General features: G+C 43.3%; 2 non-coding genes across 2 annotated transcripts; both read right to left on the bottom strand.

Annotated features, from left to right (window-relative positions):
• Window positions 1-10864: 10864 nt before the first annotated feature.
• TRNAR-UCU (transfer RNA arginine (anticodon UCU)) lies at window positions 10865-10950 on the bottom strand. The gene is given in 2 exon segments: window positions 10865-10900; window positions 10914-10950. It is a non-coding gene; the product is annotated as a tRNA-Arg (tRNA).
• Window positions 10951-17048: 6098 nt separating this feature from the next.
• TRNAR-UCU (transfer RNA arginine (anticodon UCU)) lies at window positions 17049-17134 on the bottom strand. The gene is given in 2 exon segments: window positions 17049-17084; window positions 17098-17134. It is a non-coding gene; the product is annotated as a tRNA-Arg (tRNA).
• Between the last annotated feature and the right edge of the window lie 415 nt (window positions 17135-17549).

Genomic DNA, 17549 nt, shown 5'->3' with positions numbered 1-17549 from the left:
AGCCGGCATACCAACTCTTATTCTCCCTCGTGGTGGTCCACGACCCCCCTGGAGGGAGAATAAAATAGTGTGGCGCGCATAGCGCGCCACCGTGCCCGTAGCGTGGCGAGCGCAGCGAGCCCGCAAGGGGCTCATTTGCGCTCGCCACAAAGCCGGCAGATTGTAGTGAACTCGTCTGAGTCTTCCTCTTGCTGTTTTCAAGTGCAAGTCCTATATCAGGTTTTAGCAATTGTGTAGGTTATTTGTAATACCCATCTAAAGATTATTGGTAAAAAGTTTTTTTTATGATTTTTGAGTGTACTGTAGATATACTTTAAGCTTTGTATGCCTACGTGAGCAGACTCAACATAATATTTTGATTGCTGGTTAAAAATAACCATCCACATTTTTATTACCAGTTATTGATTTAAAATTGATTTGTAACTGGTCTTACATGTAAATGATTTTTTTATGTCAACAGCCTATCATTACTTTGTATATATAGTATATGAGTCTCCCATATACAATGTCTATGTTATGTATCATTTTATGTAAACTTTAAATGTTTGCATTTGAAACTAAAGAATGACTCTGGTGGGACTCGAACCCACAACCTTTGAATAACTACAACCTACTAGAAGTCCAATGCGCTATGTATTGTGCCACAGAGCCACCAAAGCAACAAGTTTTTGTATCAACAGTACATCTTGTAGAATACATTCATGTTTTAAAAGATACAATCTGTGATGAAACAAATCTCTTATGTCTTTCAATTTCTTTAGTAGGATGTATCTACAGAGTATTGTAGAGTGAGAGTCAAAATTTTATACTGATTTCAGAAATAGCATCCTCATTGTATGAGGTGCAAAAGAATGTGGGGACAATTGCACAATGTGTGAAATAGTAACTGTTTATTGCAATACACACTAAAGACCAAAATATTTTCTAAAATGTATTTAATGTTTAGAGTGCTTAACAGTGTAGATATTCATCTTATTTCATACTATAATGATAATGTTGCTAACCTGTGTCAGATATTTCCAAAATTCCTCTTGAATGCAACATCCATGTCTGAGTTTTCCGGTTGCTGATTTCGAGTGCAAGTCGTATATCAGGTTTAAGCAATTATTTAGCTAATATGTGATAACCATGTAAGGATTACGGGTAAAAAGGATTTAATATTTTTTTGAGTGTAGATACCCTTCAAGCTCTGCATAGCTAGCTGAGCAGACTCAACATTGAATTTGGTTGCTGGTTAAATATAACAATAAGCATTTTTGATTAGCAGTTATTGTTTTAAAGTATCTAAAATTTGTTTGTAATTGGTGATCTTACAATGAAAAGATTTTTATGTCACCAGCCTTTGTATATATACATATATCTTCTATATAATAGCCCAGATCTGTGACTTTGTGCTTCATTTGCTAATGCTGGGCGGAGTCAAAACACTGGGCGGAGTTAGTCAAATGAGTCACAGATCTGGGCAAATCTATAGGAGACTTGGAGCAGGAGCAGATGGTATGGCCATGGCACAAGCAGGGGTGCATACCCAGAGCCGGCCATAGCCAATTTGATGCCCTAGGCAAAATTTTGTCTGGTGCCCCCTAGCTCCGCCGCTAGTTCTGCATCTGTACCTGCAACGCTCAGGTAGTGGGGCCCATCGGGGGGTTACCCTGTGGGCCAGTTCAACTCTGCACAATGCCACACAGTAATGACCATAATACATATAATTCCACACAGTAAAGGAACCTTACACATATGCCCCACATTAGTAATGCCCATAATACACATAATGCCACACAGTAATGCACCTTACACATATGCCCCACATTAGTAATGCCCATAATACACATATACTGCCACAGATACTGCCACACTTGCTGGTTATACAAAAAGACCAGTATCAAACATGTAGAAACTATCCATTCTCTTCACTATTCAGTGTGTTTGCTGGTGTCTGTTACTGCATGCCCTTTACTTTATACTGTGGGAGTGATATGCTCTGCCCTCCAGTCTGATGTGTCCGAAAGTCATGCTGCACTGATGTTTCATATAGAAAAGCACAACGCAACTTACTGACCACGTTACAGTGCTGGGTGGCAGGGGAATTTTACGGCATGGACTGACTAGGAAATAAAGTGTGGGGAGAACATTGCCCATGTTATGTCCCTGCAGACACCTGGGAATTGCACAGGGATAAGGGACACAGGATAACAGGGTCCCCCTCCCCTGTGTGCACAAGCAGTATAGGTGATGTCAGGTTTCTGTGAAGCAGTCTTCCAAAATACACATGTGTTATAGAAGCCATCCAGTAATAACCTTATATAGTCAGTGAAAATGTCACAGGTCCAGGAATTGCATTTACTTGGCTTCTGCTGTCTGTCTGAGGTCTCACAAGTCAGGGGCATTCAAGCATGTCAGAGGAAGTTTAAGGCACAGTGTGCATTTTTTTTTACAAATGTAAACAGCAGTGTATACAAGTACTGATTGAATACATTTGGAAAGTAACAGTTAGTTTGCGGACTGTCCCTCCCAGCATGAGATACTGCAGGGACATGCTTGGATGCCCCTAGACATGCTTGGATGCCCTAGGCAAATGCCTAGCCTGCCTATAGCTAAGGCCGGCTCTGTGCATACCTCCCAACTTTCTTCAGGCAGGAGGGACACACGCACAGCAAAAAGGGGGCATGGCTAACGGGAAAGGGGGCGTGGCTTCGCGGGTGGACCCGCACTCGCGAGCCACGCCCCTGTTTTCTTCAGTGAGGGGGCATGCCCAGCGCTCTGTGAGCTGCTGGCATGCCCCCAGCGGCGGATTATGAGTCTGGGGGGCCCAGGGCACTTGAGACAGGAACCCTATCTCATTGCTGTGCCTGCTGTGGGTTTGGAGGCGTGGCCTAATTGCGGCTCTCGTGGCCACGCCCCCTTATGCATATTCCGGGATTTTCTTTTTTTAATGGGATTTTTGCCCCTCAGCCAGGGGTAAATCCAGAGGGGGTGGTTGCTCCCCCCTACACACCCACACAGGCAGAAGAAAGCAGGGAGGCTGCTGCCTCCCTTCTACACCACAGACCTGCCTACACGCAGCAGCATGTGCTGACTATAGCACAATGCTGCTGCTGTTGCTGGCAGGACGGGGGAGCTTCAGAGCTGGGACAGAGCTACTCCAGCCGGGGTCCCCTTAAAACTGTGGGGCCCGGGGTACGTACCCCCTGGGCCCACCCTTAATCCATATCCCCTGATGCCCCCTCTCCCTCTGTTTCCACAAATTACATGCTGTGTGCATGACAAGCAGAACAGCGAGTACAGGAGCTTCCCAACTGCCCCCACCCCCCCACCGCGGGACACTGCGGCCCGCGGGTGGGACAGTGGGACTAACCCAAAAAAATGGGACTGTCCCGCGAAAATTGGGACAGTTGGGAGGTATGGGGGTGTGTGAGGGGGTATGCCGTACAGACAGATGGGCACCGGCTCACTGTGTGCTTGACCCCCACATCAGCACGCTCAGCAAGGGCTCTCTGGCGCGGAGGAGCGTCACTTTCTGGCAAACTCCATGCTTCTTAGCTGCAGTTTTGTGGGGCACCTGCCGCTGTGCAGGTTCCGTACTGCCTCTGTTATCTCCAGCCCCGGCAACCCCACCACTAGCTGCAGCGCTGCCGGCTGCAGTGAGGTGCGCCCAGCTCCTTCACACACTTTAGCCGGCTGCAGAAGTCCGCGCTGCTTGCAGGCTCCGACCCCCTCCTCCCTCCAGCCGCAGCATCTCCTGGGGGCTAACCAGTCACTCCCAGTCTCCCCTTACCACAGTGCCCGGCAGCCGCAAGGTCCGCGCCGCGTGCATGCTATTACCCCCTCCTCCCTCCAGCCGCAGCGTCTCCTGGGGGCTAACCAGTTATTCCCAGTCTCCCCTTACCACAGTGCCCGGCAGCCGCGCGAGGTCCGTGGTGTGTGACTGAGGAGTGGGGGGAGGGATGCGGACGGGCAGAGAAAGCAGGACTCCAGCCTGAGAGAGTCAGCCATGCCAAGTCTCCACCAGCAGCAGATCCCAACAGGTTGGAGTGGAACAGCAGCAGCCAGCAGCAGTGACTCCGGTAAGACACATCTGTCTGTCACCACTGTTTTGTCCCTAATACCAATCTCTCCCATGCCCTGTGTTCTGTCATGTCCCTGTCACCCCTGGCCTTGCCCTGTCACCCCTGGCCTTGCCCTGTCACCCTTATCCTGGCCCTTTTACCCTTATCCTGGCCCTGTCACCCTTATCCTGGCCCTGTCACCCTTATCCTGGCCCTGTCACCCCTATCCTGGCCCTGTCACCCCTATCCTGGCCCTGTCACCCCTATCCTTGTCCTGCCACCCCTACCCTGGCCCTGTCACCCCTATCCTGTCCCTGTCATTTCTGTCCTGGCCCCGTCACCCCTGTCCTGGCCCCGTCACCCCTGTCCTGGCCCCGTCACCCCTGTTCTGACCCTGTCACCCCTGTTCTGACCCTGTCACCCCTGTCCTGGCCCTGTTACTGCATACCCTCCAAATACTGCGGGTACTGGCAGGTACAGTACCCGCAGCACCTCCAGAACCCTCCCCAATGCACCACACCTCCGCACCTTCCCCTCCACCACATGCGACACACCACCCCTCCCCCATACGCTGTGCCTCCAGACCCCCTACACCACCTGCGGCTCCCCCACCCCTCCACCACCCACAGCACCTCCAGACCACCTCCACCATCCACCCCCATATATGTCTCCCCCCACACCTGCCCCCCTCCACCCACAGCATCTGCAGACACCCTCCTCCATTTCCGGTCCCCCCTCACCAAACCCACGGCACCACCGCACCTGCCCCTCCACCACCTGCAGCACCTCGGGACCCCCTTCCCCGTCCGCCGCACCACCTGCACCTGCCTCTCCCCCACCGTGGTGCCTCTGGACCCCCTACCCCACCCCCGGCATCCCCGCCCCTTCCTATCCCACAGCACCTCCAGAACCCTTCATCCATCCGCAACATCCCTGCACCTGCCCCTCCCCCATGGCACCCCTGCCCCTCCCCCACCTGCAATGCCTCCGGACCCCTCCCCATCTACAGCCCCCACTCTTCTGTCTCTCCCCCACCCGCAGCACCTCCCAACCCTTCCCCATCCGGGCCCCCCCGCATCTGCCCCCCCTCCACCTGCAGCATCTACAGACTCCCTCCCCCATCCGCAGTCCCCCCCGCACCCGCTCATTCAGTACATCGTGCCCTGCAGGTGCTGTTCACGCCGTTGCAAGGGGCTGCGCCTCCTTCACCATCGCACGCCCTTTCATTGTGCAATATTTAACCACTAACAAAGGAATGCAGGTAATACTCCATATAATACAAATATTGAACCCCATATAGGCATGCAAGGGTTAAAGGGGCGTAGCCCCTTGTGACGGTGTGAAGAGCGCCCGTAGGGCGCGATGAAGCACCTAGTAGTAAATAAGTCTCCTATATACAATGTCTACGTTATGTATTATTGTAAGTAAACTTTAAATGTTTACATTTGAAACTAAAAAATGATTCTGGTGAGACTCAAACCCACAACCTTTGAATAACTACAACCTACTAAAAGTCCAATGCGCTATCCATTGCGCCACAGAGCCACTGCACTTTCGTATCAACAGTACGTGTTGAATACTCTTATGTTTTAAATGACACAATCTGTGATGAAACTAATCTTTTTATTTTTCTATTTTTTAAGTAGGCTGTAAAGAGAGCATCGTAGAGCGAGAGTCAAATTTTTATAATGATTTCAGAAATAGCTCCCACTTTGTGTGCGGTGCAAATCAATATGGGGACAATTGCACCATGTCTGATTGAGTGTTTGTTGCAAAGAAACTGAAGACAGAAACATTTTGGTAACATTTATATAGGTTTTGTATTTTTACCTGTATAGATATTTATATTAATTTATATTATATTAATTACATGGCTATCGAGCGTGTCAGATATTTATAACATTTCTCCCAAATGCAACAGCTATGTCTGAGTCTTCCTCTTGCTGTTTTCAAGTGCATGTCCTATATCAGGTTTTAGCAATTGTGTAGGTTATTTGTAATTCTTTTTTATGATTTTTGAGTGTACTGTAGATACACTTCAAGCTTTGTATGCCTACGTGAGCAGACTCAACATAATATTTTGATTGCTGGTTAAAAATAGTCATCCACATTTATTGATTTAAAGTATCTAAAATTGATTTGTATCTGGTCTTACATTTAAATGATTTTTATGTCAACAGCCTATCATTACGTTGTATATGTAGTATATGAGTTTCCCATATACAATGTCTATGTTATGTATCATTTTAAGCAGGTCCGGTTCTAGGGTGTTCGGCGCCCCCCTGCAAACAATAAATTTGCGCCCTCCCTCCCATACATAATAAAGGGACAGCATGTGCCAAAGGCGCGCACCACTAAAAATGGTTTTGGCCTCACAAGAAAGGGGAGTGGTCACACAATATTATCCTCAATTCAAATTATGCCACACAATAGCAAAATCTTATTCCCATTACACCGCACATAGTGCCTGATTTATATTGCACCACACAGTAGTGCCCCTTATTCATGTTATGTCACACAGTAGTGCCCCTTAGTCACATTATGCTACACAGTAGCGCTCCTTATACACAATGCTCACAGTAATGCGCTTTTTACACATAACATCTGCAGTAGTAGTGCCCCTTCCACATAACATCCACCGTATTAGTGCCACTTACCATAACGCCCACAGTATTAGTGCCACACATAATGCCCACAGTAGCAGTGCCCCTTATGCATAGCACCCACAGTATTGGTATCACAAGATATATCCACAGTAGTAGTGCCTCTTACACTTAGCACCAACAGTAGTAGTGCCACACATACTGCCCACAGTAGTAGTGCCTCTTACACTTAACACCAACAGTAGTAGTTCCACACTTAATGCCAACAGTAGTAGTGCCACACATACTGCCAACAGTAGAAGTTCCACACACAATGCCAACAGTTGGGTGTGCCACACATAATGATCACAGTAGTAGTGCCCCCTACCCATAATGCTCACGGTATTAGTACCACATGTAATGCCCACAGTAGTAGTGCACCTTATACATAACATCCATAGTAGTAGTGCCACACATAACACCCACAGTAGTAGTGCCCTTTACACATATGTCCATAGGAGATGAGAGAGGGGTAGTGCAGTACTTTCTGCACATGGGAGATCAGAAGAGTGGATTGCAGTGGCGAAATTATGGGTCAGGTTGCTCCTAGGCACAATATTATTGGCTGCCACCCACACCCTACATTTTAAAAATGCAATTATTCTTTTTTAAGTCCTAAATTGGCATTTTGACATATGCATAACAGACAACAAACACTGGCTTCCCGCTACCTCCGCAGTCACAGGCAGATAAGAAAGGTGCAGAGCTGCCCAGCAACAGTGACACTTCACTATGTGCCGCCTTATCCTGTCAGCTGTCACTGCATTATGTTGCCCACATTCCCCGTCACTGCACTATGTGCCCCCACATTCCCTGATACTGCACTATGTTCCCCCATATTCCATGATACTGTGCTATGTGCCCCCACATTCCCTGATACTGCACTATGTGCCCCCACATTCCCTGATACTGCGCTATGTGCCCCCACATTCCCTGATACTGCGCTATGTGCCGCCACATTCCCTGATACTGCGCTATGTGCCCCCACATTCCCTGATACTGTACTATGTGCCCCCACATTCCCTGATACTGTACTATGTGCCCCCACATTCAATGATACTGCGCTATGTGCCCCTACATTCCATGATACTGCGCTATGTGCCCCCACATTCCCTGATGCTGCACTATGTGCCCCCACATTCCCTGATACTGCACTATGCGCCGCCACATTCCCTGATACTGCGCTATGTGCCCCCACATTCCCTGATACTGCACTATGTGCCCCCACATTCCCTGATACTGCACTATGTGCCCCCACATTCCCTGATACTGCGCTATGTGCCCCCACATTCCCTGATACTGCACTATGTTTCCACATTTCCTGATACTGCGCTATGTGTCCCCACATTCCCTGATACTGCGCTATGTGCACCCACATTCCCTGATACTGCACTATGTGCCCCCATATTCCCTGAAACTGCCCTATGTGCCCCCACATTCCCTGATACTGTGCTATGTGCCCCCACATTCCCTGATACTGCACTATGTGCCCCCATATTCCCTGAAACTGCCCTATGTGCCCCCACATTCCCTGATACTGTGCTATGTGCCCCCACATTCCCTGATACTGTGCTATGTGCCCTCACATTCCCTGATACTGTGCTACTCACAATACTGACGCCGGAATCTTGATGTTTGAAATCCTGACAGGGGCGAGGTAAGTATGTTTTGCCCCTCCCCTACCCCTCTCTTCCCACTGCCTAACCCTCCTTAGTGCCTAACCCTTACCTCTTCCTGGTGATGCCTAAACCTAGCCCCCTCCCCGCAGTCTAACCCTAACCCTCCCCCAGGTGGTGCTCAACCTTAACCAACAAGAGGAATAGGGAAAAGAATAGGAAGGATATGGGAGGAATAGGATGAGGAATAGGGGAGATGGGAGGAAAATTGGAAGAATATAGGAGATGGGAGGAATAGGGGGAATAGGTCGAGCCAGGAGTAATAGGGGATGATGGGATTATAGGGGGAGGAATAAGAGTAAACAGAAGGAATAGGGGTAGATGGGAGGAAAATGGAAAGGAATAAGGGGGCATGGGGTGAAGAGGGAAAAAAGATGGGAAAGTATGGGAGAGAAAAAAATCTTCATAATAACTAATAATATTATAATACTCAGAACAAACCTTTACACCATTTGGCATGTGAATTCTAAAGAACAAGAGTCTGTGAAAGGGACCCTACTCTGATGCTCTTTATTTTCTTTCATAGGGCAGATGTACTAAAGGGAAAATGCAGTAAAACCCCCGCATTTTCATATGTACGAAGACCCCACCGCTCAGTTTACGCCACCTGGTGTATCACCATCTTTTGATGGCGATACCCCATAGAAGCCTATGGGCTTCTTACTGCCACCGCATTCTGCCGCCGACCTGTACTGCTCACGATGACCTCCCTCCCCCCGGCCCCCCTCCTCCTCCGGCTGCAGGGGGGAGAAGGAGGAGCACGGGGACTCCTTGCACATCACCTCCCGGGGCTGGGAGGTGACAGAAGCCGCCACAAACCTTGTCCTGTGGACTATCACTGATCGCAGGACACCCCTGGCATCGCTTTGTGATACTAATTGCATATGTTAGTACATATGCGATTAGCATCATTTCGTTGACCAGCGATGACCCGCGATCAGTGACAGTACATCCTGCCCATACTGTGAATGTAAAAAAATCCCCCAATGAGTACACTTATTCTACAGTACCTCATTAATAGTGCAATCCAGGCAGCTGCAGAGGTGTCAGTTCTGCACTGCACAGCACCCAATCCATCTGCAACATCCTGCTACCAAGCTGCACAGTACCAGGAAGAAAGGATAGCACACCACACGCTCCATGCGCACCTGCAGGAAGTAAAGCAATGTGACACCAAGCATGGAAGTAGGGAGAATCGCAGCCAGTAACTCCCGCCCATACCCTAGCACTCACCAGTCTCCTCCTTTAGTGCCGCCCATCCCCTGCCGAGGTTAGTTCTGCTTATAAACTTTTAAATAATTACAGCCGCCAGTGGGGTCTTCTTATGGAGTGCGGTGCTGAGCAAGGCTGCCCGCATTAGAGGTTGTATTGTGCTCTAGATGCTCCGCCCTCCCCCAGCAGTGCTTCATGCTGATGGCACCGCTGTGCCTGTCAGACAGTGTGACAGCGCAGCGGTACCCTGCAGCTACAGCGCACAGCAGCAGGGATGCAGAGCGGGGAGAGCGCCTCTTTAGCCCAGCACCTCCCTGCAATGCATCCCCTTGCTGAAATGATACCGCCGGCCCTGATTTTAAGAAAACTTTAAATGTTTGCATTTGAAACTAAAGAATGACTCTGGTGGGACTCGAACTCACAACCTTTAAAAAACTACAACCTACTAGAAGTCCAATGCGCTATCCATCGCGACACAGAGCCACTGAAGAAGCAAAAGTTTGTATCGACAGTACAACTTGTAAAATACTTTCATGTTTTAAAAGATACAATCTGTGATGAAACAAATCTATTATGTCTTTCAATTTCTTTAGTAGGATGTATATACAGAGTATTGTAGAGTAAGAGACAAAATTTTATACTGATTTCAGAAATAGCATCCTCATTGTGTGAGGTGCAAAAAATTTGTGGGGACAATTGCACGCTGTGTGAAATAGTAACTGTTTATTGCAATACAAACTAAAGACCAAAATATTTTCTAAAATGTATTTAATGTTTAGAGTGCTTAACAGTGTAGATATTCATCTTATTTCATACTATAATGATAATGTTGCTAACCTGTGTCAGATATTTCCAACATTCCTCTTGAATGCAACATCCCTGTCTGAGTTTTCCGGCTGCTGATTTCGAGTGCAAGTCCTATATCAGGTTTAAGCAATTATTTAGCTAATATGTGATAACCATGTAAGGATTACAGGTAAAAAGGATTTAATGTTTTTTGAGTGTAGATACCCTTCAAGGTCTGCATAGCTAGCTGAGCAGACTCAACATTGAATTTGGTTGCTGGTTAAATATAACAATAAGCATTTTTGATCAGCAGTTATTGATTTAAAGTATCTAAAATTGATTTGTAATTGGTGATCTTACATTGAAAAGATTTTTGTCACCAGCCTATCATTACTTTGTATATATATATATATATATATAGTAAATAAGTCTCCTATATACAATGTCTACGTTATGTATTATTGTAAGTAAAGTTTAAATGTTTGCATTTGAAACTAAAGAACGACTCTGGTGGGACTCGAACCCACAACCTTTGAATAACTACAACCTACTAGAAGTACAATGCGCTATCCATTGCGCCACAGAGCCACTAATGGATCATATTTTTGTATCAACAGTACAATGTGTTGAATACTCTTATGTTTTAAATGACACAATCTGTGATGAAACTAATCTTTTTATTTTTCTATTTTTTAAGTATGCTGTAAAGAGAGTATCGTAGAGTGAGAGTCAATTTTTTGTAATGATTTCAGAAATAGCTCCCACTTTGTGTGAGGTGCAAATCAATATGGGGACAATTGCACCATGTCTGATTGAGTGTTTGTTGCAAAGAAACTGAAGACAGAAACATTTTGGTAACATTTATATAAGTTTTGTATTTTTACCAGAATAGATATTTATATTAATTTATATTATAATAATTACATGGCTATCGAGTGTCAGATATTTATAACATTTCTCCCAAATGCAACAGCTATGTCTGAGTCTTCCTCTTGCTGTTTTCAAGTGCAAGTCCTATATCAGGTTTTAGCAATTGTGTAGGTTATTTGTAATACCCATCTAAGGATTTTTTTATGATTTTTGAGTGTACTGTAGATACACTTCAAGCTTTGTATTCCTACGTGAGCAGACTTAACATAATATTTTGATTGCTGGTTAAAAATAACCATACACATTTTTATTACCAGTTATTGATTTAAAGGATCTAACATTGATTTGTAATTTGTGATCATTCATTGAAAAGATTTTTATGTCACCAGCCTATCATTACTTTGTATATATATATATATATATATAGTGAAGAAGTCTCCTATATACAATGTCTACGTTATGTATTATTGTAAGTATAGTTTAAATGTTTGCTTTTGAAACTAAACAACGACTCTGGTGGGACTCAAACACACAACCTTTGAATAACCTCAACCTACTAGAAGTCCAATGCGCTATCCATTGCGACACAGAGCCACTGATGTATCATATGTTTGTATCAACAGTACAATGTGTTGAATACTCTTATGTTTTAAATGACACAATCTGTGATGAAACTAATCTTTTTATTTTTCTATTTTTTAAGTATGCTGTAAAGAGAGTATCGTAGAGTGAGAGTCAAATTTTTGTAATGGTTTCAGAAATAGCTCCCACTTTGTGTGAGGTGCAAATCAATATGGGATCAATTGCACCATGTCTGATTGAGTGTTTGTTGCAAAGAAACTGAAGACAGAAACATTTTGGTTACATTTATATAGGTTTTGTATTTTTACCAGTATAGATATTTATATTAATTTATATTATAATAATTACATGGCTATCGAGTGTCAGATATTTATATCATTTCTCCCAAATGCAACAGCTATGTCTGAGTCTTCCTCTTGCTGTTTTCAAGTGCAAGTCCTATATCAGGTTTTAGCAATTGTGTAGGTTATTTGTAATACCCATCTAAGGATTTTTTATGATTTTTGAGTGTACTGTAGATACACTTCAAGCTTTGTATTCCTACGTGAGCAGACTCAACATAATATTTTGATTGCTGGTTAAAAATAACCATCCACATTTTTATTACCAGTTATTGATTTAAAGTATCTAAAATTGATTTGTAACTGGTCTTACATTTAAATGATTTTTATGTCAACAGCCTATAATTACTTTGTATAAATATTATATAGGTCTCCCATATACAATGTCTATGTTATGTATCATTTTAAGTAAATTTTAAATGTTTGCATTTGAAACTAAAGAATGACTCTGTTGGGACTCGAAACCACAACCTTTTAATAACTACAACCTACTAGAAGTCCAATGCGCTATCCATTGCGCCACAGAGCCACTGAAGCAGCAATTGTTTGTATCGACAGTACAACTTGTAGAATACTTTCATGTTTTAAAAGCTACAATCTGTGATGAAACAAATCTCTTATGTCTTTCAATTTTTTTAGTAGGATGTATATACAGAGTATTGTAGAGTAAGAGCCAAAATTTTATACTGATTTCAGAAATAGCATCCTCATTGTGTGAGGTGCAAAAAAATGTGGGGACAATTGCACCCTGTGTGAAATAGTAACTGTTTATTGCAATACAAACTAAAGACCAAAACATTTTCTAAAATGTATTTAATGTTTAGAGTGCTTAACAGTGTAGATATTCATCTTATTTCATACTATAATGATAATGTTGCTAACCTGTGTCAGCTATTTCCAACATTCCTCTTGAATGCAACATCCATGTCTGAGTTTTCCGGCTGCTGATTTCGAGTGCAAGTCCTATATCAGGTTTACGCAATTATTTAGCTAATATGTGATAACCATGTAAGGATTACAGGTAAAAAGGATTTCATGTTTTTTGAGTGTAGATACCCTTCAAGCTTTGCATAGCTAGCTGAGCAGACTCAACATTGAATTTGGTTGCTGGTTAAATATAACAATAAGCATTTTTGATCAGCAGTTATTGATTTAAAGTATCTAAAATTGATTTGTAATTGGGGATCTTACATTGAAAAGATTTTTATGTCACCAGCCTATCATTACTTTGTATGTATATATATATATATATATATATATATATATATAGTAAATAAGTCTCCTATATACAATGTCTACGTTATGTATTATTGTAAGTAAAGTTTAAATGTTTGCATTTGAAACTAAAGAACGACTCTGGTGGGACTCGAACCCACAAACTTTGAATAACTAAAACCTACTAGAAGTCCAATGCGCTATCCATAGCACCACAGAGCCACTGATGTATCACATTTTTGTATCAACAGTACAATGTGTTGAATACAGGGGAAGAAATGGGTGCAGATGAACTATACAATCATTACTATAAATTACAGTATATAATATACTAAGAGGTTGTTAGCATATAATTGGCCAATGATACGGGCTTGCTCACCGCGTCGAGGTCACCTCTATCGAGCAAGTCCCTAACACTTTTGGGGTTCACACTGGGACGCAGGGCACCCCCAAATCAGCCCAGCCATGAACCCCCCCAAGGCATCACACTAGTGGAAAATCGTGAGGTGTAATAAAGTATAAGAGAAGCATAGGTAGTTACGGAGTGTAGAAAGTGTTTTAAAATTAGATATAAAGTGGGTGAAAAAAATACATGGATAAAATGACACACATAGGAGGTAGTGAAAAAATAGTGACTATAAGTGTTAGGGTGTGATGCCCTGGAGTGGCCCAGACAGAACAGTTCAGGGGACCCCACGTCCCAATGCTTACCCCCAAATAGACTGACACTGTATGAAAATAATAGGACTTACTTTGTATTACGCCTGCATCATTGATGTGCAGTCAGATGTAGGTCCCTGCTTAAAATCAGTTTGGTAGGTGGGGGAGGGATGCTAGTCAGAATGAAGTAATCTCAGACTTCAGGTGTGTATTTATACACATAGTATAGACTATACAGAGGAAATGGGTCTAGACTGCACACCCTAGTGGTTGTAATGAAAGGTGCTATCTGCTGAGATTTTACGGTAATACAGGGGAAGAAATGGGTGCAGATGCACTATACAATCATTACTATAAATTACAGTATATAATATACTAAGAGGTTGTTAGCATATAATTGGCCAATGATACGGGCTTGCTCACCGCGTCGAGGTCACCTCTATCGAGCAAGTCCCTAACACTTTTGGGGTTCACACTGGGACGCAGGGCACCCCCAAATCAGCCCAGCTCTACACTCCGTAACTACCTATGCTTCTCTTATACTTTATTACACCTCACGATTTTCCACTAGTGTGATGCCTTGGGGGGGTTCATGGCTGGGCTGATTTGGGGGTGCCCTGCATCCCAGTGTGAACCCCAGAAGTGTTAGGGACTTGCTCGATAGAGGTGACCTCGACGCGGTGAGCAAGCCCGTATCATAGGCCAATTATATGCTAACAACCTCTTAGTATATTATATACTGTAATTTATAGTAATGATTGTATAGTGCATCTGCACCCATTTCTTCCCCTGTATTACCATAAAATCTCAGCAGATAGCACCTTTCATTACAACCACTAGGGTGTGCAGTCTAGACCCATTTCCTCTGTATAGTCTATACTATGTGTATAAATACACACCTGAAGTCTGAGATTACTTCATTCTGACTAGCACCCCTCCCCCACCTACCAAACTGATTTTAAGAAGGGACCTACATCTGACTGCACATCAATGATGCGGGCGTAATACAAAGTAAGTCCTATTATTTTCATACAGTGTCAGTCTATTTGGGGGTAAGCATTGGGACGTGGGGTCCCCTGAACTGTTCTGTCTGGGCCACTCCAGGGCATCACACCCTAACACTTATAGTCACTATTTTTTCACTACCTCCTAAGTGTGTCATTTTATCCATGTATTTTTTTCACCCACTTTATATCTAATTTTAAAACACTTTCTACACTCCGTAACTACCTATGCTTCGCTTATACTTTATTACACCTCACGATTTTCCACTAGTGTGATGCCTTGGGGGGGTTCATGGCTGGGCTGATTTGGGGGTGCCCTGCGTCCCAGTGTGAACCCCAAAAGTGTTAGGGACTTGCTCGATAGAGGTGACCTCGACGCGGTGAGCAAGCCCGTATCATTGGCCAATTATATGTTAACAACCTCTTAGTATATTATATACTGTAATTTATAGTAATGATTGTATAGTGCATCTGCACCCATTTCTTCCCCTGTATTACCATAAAATCTCAGCAGATAGCACCTTTCATTACAATCACTAGGGTGTGCAGTCTAGACCCATTTCCTCTGTATAGTCTATACTATGTGTATAAATACACACCTGAAGTCTGAGATTACTTCATTCTGACTAGCACCCCTCCCCCACCTACCAAACTGATTTTAAGCAGGGACCTACATCTGACTGCACATCAATGATGCAGGCGTAATACAAAGTAAGTCCTATTATTTTCATACAGTGTCAGTCTATTTGGGGGTAAGCATTGGGACGTGGGGTCCCCTGAACTGTTCTGTCTGGGCCACTCCAGGGCATCACACCCTAACACTTATAGTCACTATTTTTTCACTACCTCCTAAGTGTGTCATTTTATCCATGTATTTTTTTCACCCACTTTATATCTAATTTTAAAACACTTTCTACACTCCGAAACTACCTATGCTTCTCTTATACTTTATTACACCTCACGATTTTCCACTAGTGTGATGCCTTGGGGGGGTTCATGGCTGGGCTGATTTGGGGGTGCCCTGTGTCCCAGTGTGAACCCCAAAAGTGTTAGGGACTTGCTCGATAGAGGTGACCTCGACGCGGTGAGCAAGCCCGTATCATTGGCCAATTATATGCTAACAACCTCTTAGTATATTATATACTGTAATTTATAGTAATGATTGTATAGTGCATCTGCACCCATTTCTTCCCCTGTATTACCATAAAATCTCAGCAGATAGCACCTTTCATTACAACCACTAGGGTGTGCAGTCTAGACCCATTTCCTCTGCAATGTGTTGAATACTCTTATGTTTTAAATGACACAATCTGTGATGAAACTAATCTTTTTATTTTTCTATTTTTTAAGTAGGCTGTAAAGAGAGTATTGTAGAGTGAGAGTCAAATTTTTGTAATGATTTCAGAAATAGCTCCCACTTTGTGTGAGGTGCAAATCAATATGGGGACAATTGCACCATGTCTGATTGAGTGTTTGTTGCAAAGAAACTGTAGACAGAAACATTTTGGTAACATTTATATAGGTTTTGTATTTTTACCAGTATAGATATTTATATTAATTTATATTATAATAATTACATGGCTATCGAGTGTCAGATATTTATAACATTTCTCCCAAATGCAACAGCTATGTCTGAGTCTTCCTCTTGCTGTTTTCAAGTGCAAGTCCTATATCAGGTTTTAGCAATTGTGTAGGTTATTTGTAATACCCATCTAAGGTTTTTTTTATGATTTTTGAGTGTACTGTAGATACACTTCAAGCTTTGTATTCCTACGTGAGCAGACTCAACATAATATTTTGATTGCTGGTTAAAAATAACCATACACATTTTTATTACCAGTTATTGATTTAAAGTATCTAAAATTGATTTGTAACTGGTCTTACATTTAAATGGTTTTTATGTCAACAGCCTATAATTACTTTGTATATATAGTATATAGGTCTCCCATACACAATGTCTACGTTATGTATCATTTTAAGTAAATTTTAAATGTTTGCATTTGAAACTAAAGAATGACTCTGGTGGGACTCGAACCCACAACCTTTGAATAACTACAACCTACTAGAAGTCCAATGCGCTATCCATTGCGCCACAGAGCCACTGAAGCAGCAAGCGTTTGTATCGACAGTACAACTTGTAGAATACTTTCATGTTTTAAAAGCTACAATCTGTGATGAAACAAATCTATTATGTCTTTCTTTTTTTAGTAGGATGTATATACAGAGTATTGTAGAGTAAGAGCCAACATTTTATACTGATTTCAGAAATAGCATCCTCATTGTGTGAGGTGCAAAAAAATGTGGGGACAATTGCACCCTGTGTGAAATAGTAACTGTTTATTGCAATACAAACTAAAGACCAAAATATTTTCTAAAATGTATTTAATGTTTAGAGTGCTTAACAGTGTAGATATTCATCTTACTTCATACTATAATGATAATGTTGCTAACCTGTGTCAGATATTTCCAACATTCCTCTTGAATGCAACATCCCTGTCTGAGTTTTCCTGCTGCT

This window comes from Pseudophryne corroboree, chromosome 4 (assembly GCF_028390025.1).
Source record: "Pseudophryne corroboree isolate aPseCor3 chromosome 4, aPseCor3.hap2, whole genome shotgun sequence".
NCBI lineage: Eukaryota > Metazoa > Chordata > Amphibia > Anura > Myobatrachidae > Pseudophryne > Pseudophryne corroboree.
Note: the sequence above shows the minus strand (reverse complement) of the source record. Positions and strands in the feature narration are given on the sequence as shown.